The following is a 10,112-nucleotide window of genomic DNA, read 5'->3' as shown; positions in this document are numbered from 1 at the left end:
TGAGGAAACCTTTCTTTACACAAGAAAATTTACTAAAATTTTATTTCAAAATCAGAGAGATCCTGAGGCATCTGAATCAACAACCAATTTCTTCCCTCCCCCTCACCCCCACCCCCCGCCACCCCACCACTTCCCCTGCATCTCAGCTGAATGGAAATTCTACTATAGGCAGGTGTAGCCAAAAAGATTGAGCTTCTTCTCCCCTCAGCTCCCTATCAAAAGTTACTATATCTCACCAGGAGAGCATTTCTTATCCCCTCCAGTTCTGAGTTAAAGAGGCTAGATTCCTTGTGAGTGTGGCTGAGAGGCTGGGATCTCTTCTGAAACACAGCTACCACTTAGAAGATAGGGCTCTAAGCCAGGCGTGGAACAAGAACCCTGGAATGGGATCACCTTCATCCCAACTCACTGATGGGGTTGAGGCTCTACCCTGGAAGAGACAAGCTGAGAAGAGGAGAGATTCTCACCCTTCCCAGCGCCCAGATGGCTTAGAGGTTTTGACCTGGGGAAGACAAAGCCCATAAGAAAAGGGAGCCCCCATGCACTTCTTTAAGAAATCAACTTTATTTAAAACAAAGTATAAAATGGAGTAGGACAGTGGGACCCTCCTGGGTACAAGTCTCCCATTTCTTGTTTGTAGGATATAGGCCTCATTCAGCTTGCTAAACCCACTGTCATTCCAGGGTGGTTCTGTACACACCTAAGTTTTCACCCTCTGAGGAGCAACACTACCAGAGGGTGAGACAGAGGGGGAAACAGACTTCACCAAAATAGTCTAACCAAGTTACTAAACAAACAAACTATAAAAACAAGCTCCAGAGACAAGAGAGGGAAATTGGAATCCAGAGTTGCTACAATTGCTGTTACCTAAAACATACAGTTTTCAACAACAACAAAAAAAAATTATAACACAGGCATAGAAAGAGGAAAATGTGACCCATACATAGGGAATGAAAGAGCAGACAATAAGATCTGCCTTGATAGGGCCCAGATGTTGGATTATACAAAGACTTCAAAGCAATCATTATAAAGATATTCAAAGAACTAAAGGAAACCATGCTTTAAAAAGAAAGATATGGTGATAATGTCTCATCAAACAGAAAACATTAATAAAAGGATCGAAATTATTTTAAAAAACCAAATGGAAATTCTCAAGTTGAAAATACAATAACTGAAATGAAAAATGCACTAGAGGGGCTCAACAGTAAATGTGAGCTGGCAGAATAATGAATCAGAAAACCTGAAGATAGATGGAGATGGTTCCGTCTGAAGAAGGAAAGAACATGCAAAACAATCGATAGAGCCTTAGCAAAATGTGACACACCTTTAAGTACAGCAACATGTGCATAACTGGAGTACCAGGAAGAGAGGAAACGAAAAGAGCAGAAGAGATAAGGGCTGAAAGCTTCCCATTGTGAATGACAACAATTTAGATGTGATGCTTTTCGTGTGGTGCACAGCCTGTGCAGCTGTACATGGCAGTCTGAATTTACCACCACAGTCACCACCACCATTACCATCTCTGCATTCCCCCCCTTTTTTTTTCCTCCAAAATAACAACTCTGCTCTATTCAGGTCAGTCTAAATTATCATCTGAACTTGTCTTAAGTCATTCTAGCACGTATCTTTACCCTTGTCAACTCCTATTCTTGGCTTACCCTTCTGGTTTCTTTTTATTAGTTACAAACCTATCATTTCTACCAAGTTCCCAAGCCCACGTATTTTTATCTGACTATATATATTGCTGACATGCTTTCTGATTGTTCTAACATTTTATTTAGTTGCCTGACAAATATTTATTGAATGCTTATTATGTTTCAGATATCATACTTAGCAGTAGCAAACAAAAAGACAAAGACGTCACCTTCATTAGGCTGCACACAAGTAGGCAAATAAACAGCATACTTTTAGACAGCAATAGGTGCTCTGTGAATATAAAGCAGGGTGACAGAGGTTACCTGGGGGTAGAGAGCTGTCTTAGATAGTGTGCAGAGAGGGCATGGCTGATATTTGAAAAGAGAACTGAATGAAGACCAGGAGCCAGCCAAGTAAGTGCAAGGAAAGAGGCAGGGGAGACAGCAGAGGTGAAGGCCTCAAGGCAGGAACATTCATTTGTTCTTCTGAAGAAGAACAAAAAAACCAGTGTGATAGAAGATCATTACATCAGCAGGAAAAGAGTAGGAGCTGAAGTTGGAGGAAAAGGGTGGGGGAGGGGGCTCCATTGTATAGGGCCATATTGGTGTGCCCTGTCTCTCCTTGGGAAGTCTGGCTGGGAGTACTTCTTGAAATACCTATGTTCTCCCTCATCCTCTACCCAGGCCCCATCTGTCCAGTGGAAGAAGGGCAATTTTTTTATATGTAGACCTCAGAGTCTCTGATCTTGAAAAGGAGAACTGTTAAGAGCCAAAGGTGAGGGCCAGATTGACTGCAGAACAGGACCAGGGGCACTGAGGGTTAGAGATCAGCGACAATCACTAAGGATGGTAGGGCCCCAGTAAGTCAACAGATAGATATTTTGTAATGTTACGAACTGTAAGTTTAATCTGTGTCAAGACCTTTATATACACAATGCCATATAAACTTCACTGCAATCTTGAGACACAGGCTTTATCTTCCTGTTTCACACAGAAAGAATCTGAGACACAAGATATTAGTAGTTTGTCCACAATTACCCTGTTGAGGGTAAAGCTAGGATTTTAATCTACATTTGTTTGGTCAAAAGCCCAGACTTTTAAGCAACCACTATCGCTTCTGTGTAGAAGCTCAAAGGTTTTATAGGAGAAAAACAGTAGGAAAACAGTAGGAAAACCAGAAAAACAGTAGGAAAAGGAGGAAAGCAGTGAAGGAATTTAATAAGAAGAAATCCTTAATTTCTATGACCTGAGAATATTTTGACCACACAAGTAAATATTATTGACCTGAGAACATTTTGACCACACAAGGAAATATTATTGTTTATGGTCAATCTGTTCTTTTTATTTCATATAAGTAAGCATTTGAATGAGAATTGACTTGGGAGTAGAAAATAAAATCCTACAGTTTTTATTTTAAAACCAATAGCAAGGTTTTTGTTGTCTTCTTACAATACTGTTATAGGTTGGTTTGTTTAGTTTAGAAAACACAGAAAATAGAAGAAAACAAAAATCACTTAGTGAATACTCATTCAGTTTAAGTGCTGACATACCTGTTTAGAATCTTCTGGGTCCTCACTGTAAATTCTTAGTAGAATCTGATTGGTTCAGCTTGGATCTTATTTTGTTCCTCGAGCCATTCACCTGTAGCCAGGAAGGTTAGGATCATATAGTGATATCAGATTTGCAGAGACCCACCCCTTTGGATTTTTAGAGAAGAAGATCATGAAGGACCCAAGAGGCAATGAAATTTGGTTGTGGAAAACTCTTCCTGAAGGCAGTGTTGTTGGGGAATGGGGGGCATCTAGCAGGACCAGAGAAAGATGAATTTGGGGCTGTGCACCTAGGCAAAAAAATAGGCTTCTGTACTAAGTAGTGACTATTGGATGGAGAGCTGAAGAAGAAAAAATTAGGAGGGAGAACCAACTACCTTTGGTGACTGATTTGATGGGGGAGATGAGACTGGGTTTAGGTAAGAGGACAGGAAAACTGGTTAACAAGATGGTGATTTTGAGGTGCCTGTGGAACAACTAAGCAGATATGTCCCATGGGCAGTTGTGAGCAGTTAGAGCTTAAAAGAGTGATCTGGGTTGGAGTGAGGTGGTGGTTCCAGCTGGGAGTGAGGATAAGATAATCAAGGAGAATGTGCAGAGTGAGAAGCCAGAACCCAGGGAGGGCTACTAATGGATAAGGGGCAGTCAATTAGGAGTCTGAAAAGGTGTGATCAAAGAGCTGAGAGAACTAGCATGGAGTGCTGTCATGGAAATCAGCAGAGACTATTGTCAGGAAAGTTGACAGGAAATGCTGCAGGCAGATCCAATGACACAGATCCTGGAGAGAACCTTTTCAACCCAGCAGCAAGGTAGACTCAGTGTGGGGAGGGGCGGAAAGCGAAGCCCGCTTGTGGAAGTGAACACACTGTGAGAACAGAGATGATGTGGGAGGCCTTTCAGGAAGTCTGGCCATTAAGGGAAGAAGACAGGATAAGGCAGAAGCCAGAATAAAACAAATATGGACAGATGAGAGAGAAAGAGTGTGTGGTGTGTGTGTGTGTGTGTGTGTGTGTGTGTGTGTGTGTGTGTGTGTGTAAGAGAAAGAGGAGAGAAAGGGAGAGGGGAATGTGGCTAAGTGCATTTAGGAAGTTTAATAAAGAATAAGATGCAGAAGATGGGATCCTGAGCACAAGCGAAAAAGATGGACCAGTGCCTTAGAGGATGGGGAGGGGTGAGTCTGGGTGGTGGTTGGTGTGCAGACCTATAAGCAGTGGGTTGAGGGATCTCTGCCTGGTGGCCTTCCTTTTCTCAGTAACCAGAGACCAGGTCATCTGCTGATGAGGTGGGAGAAGGTAAGCTAGGGTTTGAGGAGTATGAACTCTATGTGTGCTGTGCTTAGTTGCTCAGTCATGTTCAACTCTTTGCCACCCCATGGACTGTAACCCACCAGGCTCCTCTGTCCATGGGGATTCTCCAGGCAAGAATACTAGAATGTGTTGCCATGCCCTCCTCCAGGGGATCTTCCCAACCCAGGGATCAAACCCAGGTCTCCCACACTGCAGGCGATTCTTCACCACCTGAGCCACCAGGGAAGCCGAGTGTGAACTCTATGCCATGTGAACTGGAGACATAAGAGACATTTCCTGCTGACATCAGAATCTGTGATGCTGTGGAGACCTCTGTCTGAGCAGCAAGGACTTCTCTGTAAAACTCAGCAGCCCTGGCTGAAGAAAAAGAATGCATATGATTAGACTGGTCTGGTTTCGGGGTTTTGCTGAATGTAGGGGACAGAATGGCAAAAATGAAGGGGTAATAGGCATAGAGAAGATGGATTAGGAAGTGGGAGAGGAGGAGGAGGGGCCAGGGCCAAGGTGGGACAGCAGGAGCACAGCACTGTGTGTTTAAAATAACCTAGTTTCTCCACCCAGGAGACCATAGATGACAAAGGCTTGACTCTTGTGCTTTAGTACCTCTGTGTTAGGCTTAGACAGTCTAGTCTCTAGCTAAAGGCTCTCCCAACCACAGGGGTAATAATAAACTAATAATCAGCTAATAATAAACATTTCTGAGCCCTTCAGAACATTTGTGCTAGTGGCTTCTCATGGTTTACATCATCTAATTCCATGCCAATCCTGTCCTTATGTCTGCTCTTACCCTCACTTACAGAGGACATTTGGATTCAGAGTCTAATCAACTCCAACAACATATGAGCTTGGCTGATTTTTGAAAATACCCCTTCCCCCAAATCAACTCCAAATGTGTTGTTAGCTTCATCTATTGAACATTCTCCTAGGATTCCTGACAGCCTTGTGCATCTCCAAATAACCCAAAGAAGATGACATATCAAAGAATACTCATTTTAAGTTCCATAAACTGTAGGAACTGGAAGAGAAGGGGTCCTTAAGGCTGGCAGAGGGGACAGGGCAGGGGAAGGATGATGGAGAATATCCTCAAGGTGCCGAGAATCCCCCAGAACTGCAGTTTTAACTGAGGTAAATCTGGCAGGAAAGCCCTGAAATGCCTAAAATCTTGAGCCTTTGATCAGTGGCTTTTCTGAAAACTATTTCTCCCGCCGCCTGCCCGACACGTGCAGGGCTGAGAAATCTTATTAAAGACCTTTCAAAAAGGCTCCATGTCTTAGAGCATCTGCTTGTGGTGTGCAAGAGATTATACATGCTTGATCTCGGCCAGAGGGACCCAGCCAGCTCCAGGCTCCATCAGGGAGACAAGACTTCAAACAGGAGGCTCTCAATTAAGGAAACAGCCTTTCCTGGCCGTGGCTCTGAATCTCATTTTTAGCACAGGCTCCTCTGGTTAATGATAAGGAGCCTGGGATAAGAGCCTGCTTGTGTCCTGAATGGCTTCCTTCCTGAGGGAGGAGGAAAAAAAAAGGAGCAAAAAAGATTAGCACAAGCATCAGGCTCGTGATTTAGCTTCCCTTCTGAAAAAATTTTTTTACAAAGAGCTTTTGCCATCTGAGGCTGTTTGGATTTCTCCTCTCACATTGCCCCATTCAGGGTGTGTTTTATTTTCTGTGGTTGACCCTGTGCATTGTAGGGTATTGCATACTTTTTCTAGGGAAGGCACTTAATGGATTAAATCTGAAAAGAGTCAGTGGTAACAGACATCCATTAGAGAGGGCTATTTACATGCAGTCACTCCTGGAGTTTTTGAAAAGCACAAAATTAAGAGAAAAAATTGCTGGAAAATACAATCATTAGAGTCCTTTGTCCCTCCAGGCTCCTCCTCTTTATACCCCTTACCTGATGTAGGGGAGGGGAAGGGAAGGCAACAAGGCACTTCTAGGGATTGACTTTGGGAGGGTGGGCATGGTTTCTGGGGTGAAAAGGACAGTCAGGACCAATGAAGATTGTGAGGCTTTACCATTTTTCCATTCTGCTTCTGCTATGTCTCAGGGTCTTTTCCTCTGGCGCTCATAGAAGCTCTCTTGAACAATCTGATTCAGAACAACTTCTACAATTCTTTACAAAAAGCAGATGGCTTGATATGAAGTTTCAGATTCAACCTTGTGCTTTAAATCAATAGTCCTGGGCCAGAGAGTAACTGACAGAGAGCTTTAAGAATTTTACGTCTCCTCCTCCTTAGAGAATTGTCACATTTGAGTTCTTCATTTAAAGGGCTATGTTATGATTTGTCATGTTGGAAAAATCTGCACATTGAGAACCTTGTGCTTTGTGATCTTCACAGAGTTAGTTTATTTAGCACAGTTGTTAGCCGGATACATCTTACTCATTAATGGAGAGGGCTGGTAGAAAACACCAGATTTAAGTCTTTTCCAGGTCATATTCATAATGGATGCAGAGATCGGATCTTTGTCTGATTTAGAGAAGAAACACAGATGAGAGGAAATACAGGATCAATGCTCTCATGTGTTAAAAGATAAACTGAGGCATATTAAACATTTTAAGAGTTTGAGCAAAAATCAGTTCAAAACAGACAGCATCCAATTTAGCAGAAAGAAAGGAGCTCTAGGGAGCTGTACAGAAGGAAAGAGGACTATAGACAGGCGGGAGCAGAAACAAGGAAGTTATACTATAGGCAAAAACGTAGGTTGGTTGGTTACTGTAAGGTCACTTTCCTTTAGGAGTTGGCAGGGGTCTATCAGGCAGATTATCTCACTAGTGCTGATCAGGTGATTCCTGAATGACTGGTTTAAGATTATATTTCTGGGTGAGCCCAGTCTGTAATTAATTGGGCCTGTGGTCTTGTTTTTTTGTTTGTTTGTTTGTTTTGTTTTGTTTTTTAACACATCTCAGACCTCAAACCTACATCTTTAAAGTAGAAAGGCTTGGGGTTATAGAATATAAAATTAATAAAAATTCAAAAAGCTTCTGTTAAATTGTGTTGATAGTCTAAAGCAAAATGAAAATCAATTCAACAAATATTTATTGACTATGCTAGATGCTTCTGGGACTAAAAGATAAATTCAACATGAACGAATGTCAAGTCCAACATTTAGGTTGGATCAATTGCATAAACTCACAATACATGGTACACGGATGAATCAGTTAGGAGGTCATGTGAGAAAGGCCTTGAACTTCTGATATGCCTGGAAGATGGCTGATGAAGCCTTGGGTTGCTCTAGCTGGGATACAATACTGTTTGAAAAAAATTGAAGTATAGTTGATATACAATATTATATAAGCTACAGGTTACAATACAGTGATTCACAAATTTTTAAGGTTATACTCCATTTATAAATATGGTCCAACTCTCACATCCATACATGACTACTGGAAAACCATAGCTCTGACTAAATGGACATTGGTGGGCAAAGTGATATCTCTGCATTTGACAGAATGGAGACTGTTTAACCTTGAAAAGATCTAGTTTAGGAAAGAATAACAATCACAGAATTGAGTAAGAGTGACCTTCTCTACATCTTTTAATCTCTGTCTCTTACAGATTAGAAATCAGGCCCAGCAAAGGGAATCCCTTGCTCACCTCCATCTACAGTCATGCCTAAACCTGCTAGTTTTATTCCATAGCATCAGGTTACATAATCTCAATACTCACTGTATAACCCAGGTTATGCTTCCTGTCAGCTGGCTGATTCCTATGGTCAGAAGGATGGACCTTCTTGCCCTGAAAGTAATAGAAAAAAGACCTAGAGTCTAATTCCTCTTCCATCCTTCAAGACAACTCAGATGGACCTCTTGGCTAAGCCCTCACCCATTAGGTGCTCTCTCCTTTTAGTTCCCACAGCTCTCTGCTAATATCTCACTGTAGCATCTTTCACACTGAATATTAACTATGTAATGAGATTACATGTATGTTCATCTTCCCACTAGACTCTGGCCATGTGGGCTAAATGACTCCAACTCAGCCTGGCTGACACTGTTCCCAGCACGACAAGTGACTTCTCCTTTTGGCCAGAGCTTCCACACAGTTCGACTGCCTTGGGGTAGTCAGGCTCCAAGAGCAAGTGTTCCAGTGAACACAGCAGACTGCACGACCTTTTATGACCTTGCTTCAGAAGTTGCATAACATCATTCCCACCATGCCTGCCAAGATTCTGGGGAGAGGGACAGAAACCTCACCTCTCTATGAGAGAAATGTCAAAGAATTTGCAGTCGTGTTTTAAAACTATCACCTGCTGACAGAAAATAAACTAATAAATATGTGAAATACTAGATACTATGTCTAGTGGTGACTAACTTTGACAAAGAAGAATTTTAAAGGGCAGATAGACAACACTATTATTTGAGGACTTAAGGTGAAATTCTAGATAATGTGGTCAGATAAGGCCTCACTGACAATATGGCATTTGAGCAAACACCTTTCACTATTTGATCTTCAATCCATGTCTTTCCATTCCTTCTGTGTCTTTAGGCCTTATTCTTACTGACTCCACTGTACTCAAAGTTGTTCCAACCATGGACTTTTAAACTCTCATTTTTATGGCATTGTCTATCAGGGTCTGCAGTGTGGATTCCCTCAACCTATGGGTCAGCAGAAGTCACATACAAGCATTCTTGACTGCATGACACCATGTCAATAAAAATGCAGGCATTTCAAAACTGTGTCCTTGGTAAGAGGTGTCAGTTACTAAGGAACCAAGAAAGGGAACACACAGCCCCTTCCTATTTGCATAAGTTTCAGTTAACATGGCACTGTGCAAAGACTGCCTGTATTAACTAGTTTAAAAAACCCTACTTTATTATTTCAAGCCTCTCCTCAGTACTTAACTACCTCTCCTTTGTGTACACGGCTTGGGATTTTTGATCTAGGATACTTAAGTGTTTGTTGACTGAGTGTTTTCTAGAAGAGAAAAGTTCATGAAGGTGGAAGAACAGTCAAATACAAACTTGTGGAATAGCACACAATGTGAATGGAGGTAGCTGGTAGATATTGTGTGTTCCTGTGCGCTCAACTGGATGCCCTTTTCTTCATTCACCTACTGTTTCTCACAGACAAAACTGCGCATAAGCAAAGGCAAAATTAGTGTTATGCTCAAATTATTCCCTAATGTATCAATCATGTTAGAACAAATTCACAATTTCAAAATAAGTGTTATAGCAGAACCGACTGTATTGAGTTTGAGATGTCTACTGTCAGGCAAGTGGAGCTGTTAAACAGGCATCTATCTATAATTTAGAGAAAAGACCAAAGTTGAATATATACACTGAAAAGCCATCAGTTTATATAGATATTAAATCCACAAAATCTTTCAGAGTTTGAGTATAGATAATGAGGAGATTCAGACCAAGGTATTCCAACATTTAGGGGTTAGAAAGACGCGGAGCAACTAGGAAAGGAGCCTAAGCAAGAGTAGTCTGTGATGAAGGAATAAAACTAAAGATTGTTCTAGAAACAAAGAGAATTCCAAGGAGAAGAGAATGATCAACTTTGCTCAATTCTACTGATAAACAAGATAATAACTGATGGAATGGTAGGAGTAAAAGCTTCATTGCAGAGGGTTCAGGAGAGAAAGACAAATTGGAGACAAGTATAGATAACTCTACCA

Source organism: Ovis aries, chromosome 2 (assembly GCF_016772045.2).
Source record: "Ovis aries strain OAR_USU_Benz2616 breed Rambouillet chromosome 2, ARS-UI_Ramb_v3.0, whole genome shotgun sequence".
Lineage (NCBI taxonomy): Eukaryota > Metazoa > Chordata > Mammalia > Artiodactyla > Bovidae > Ovis > Ovis aries.
This window is presented reverse-complemented; position numbering follows the sequence as displayed.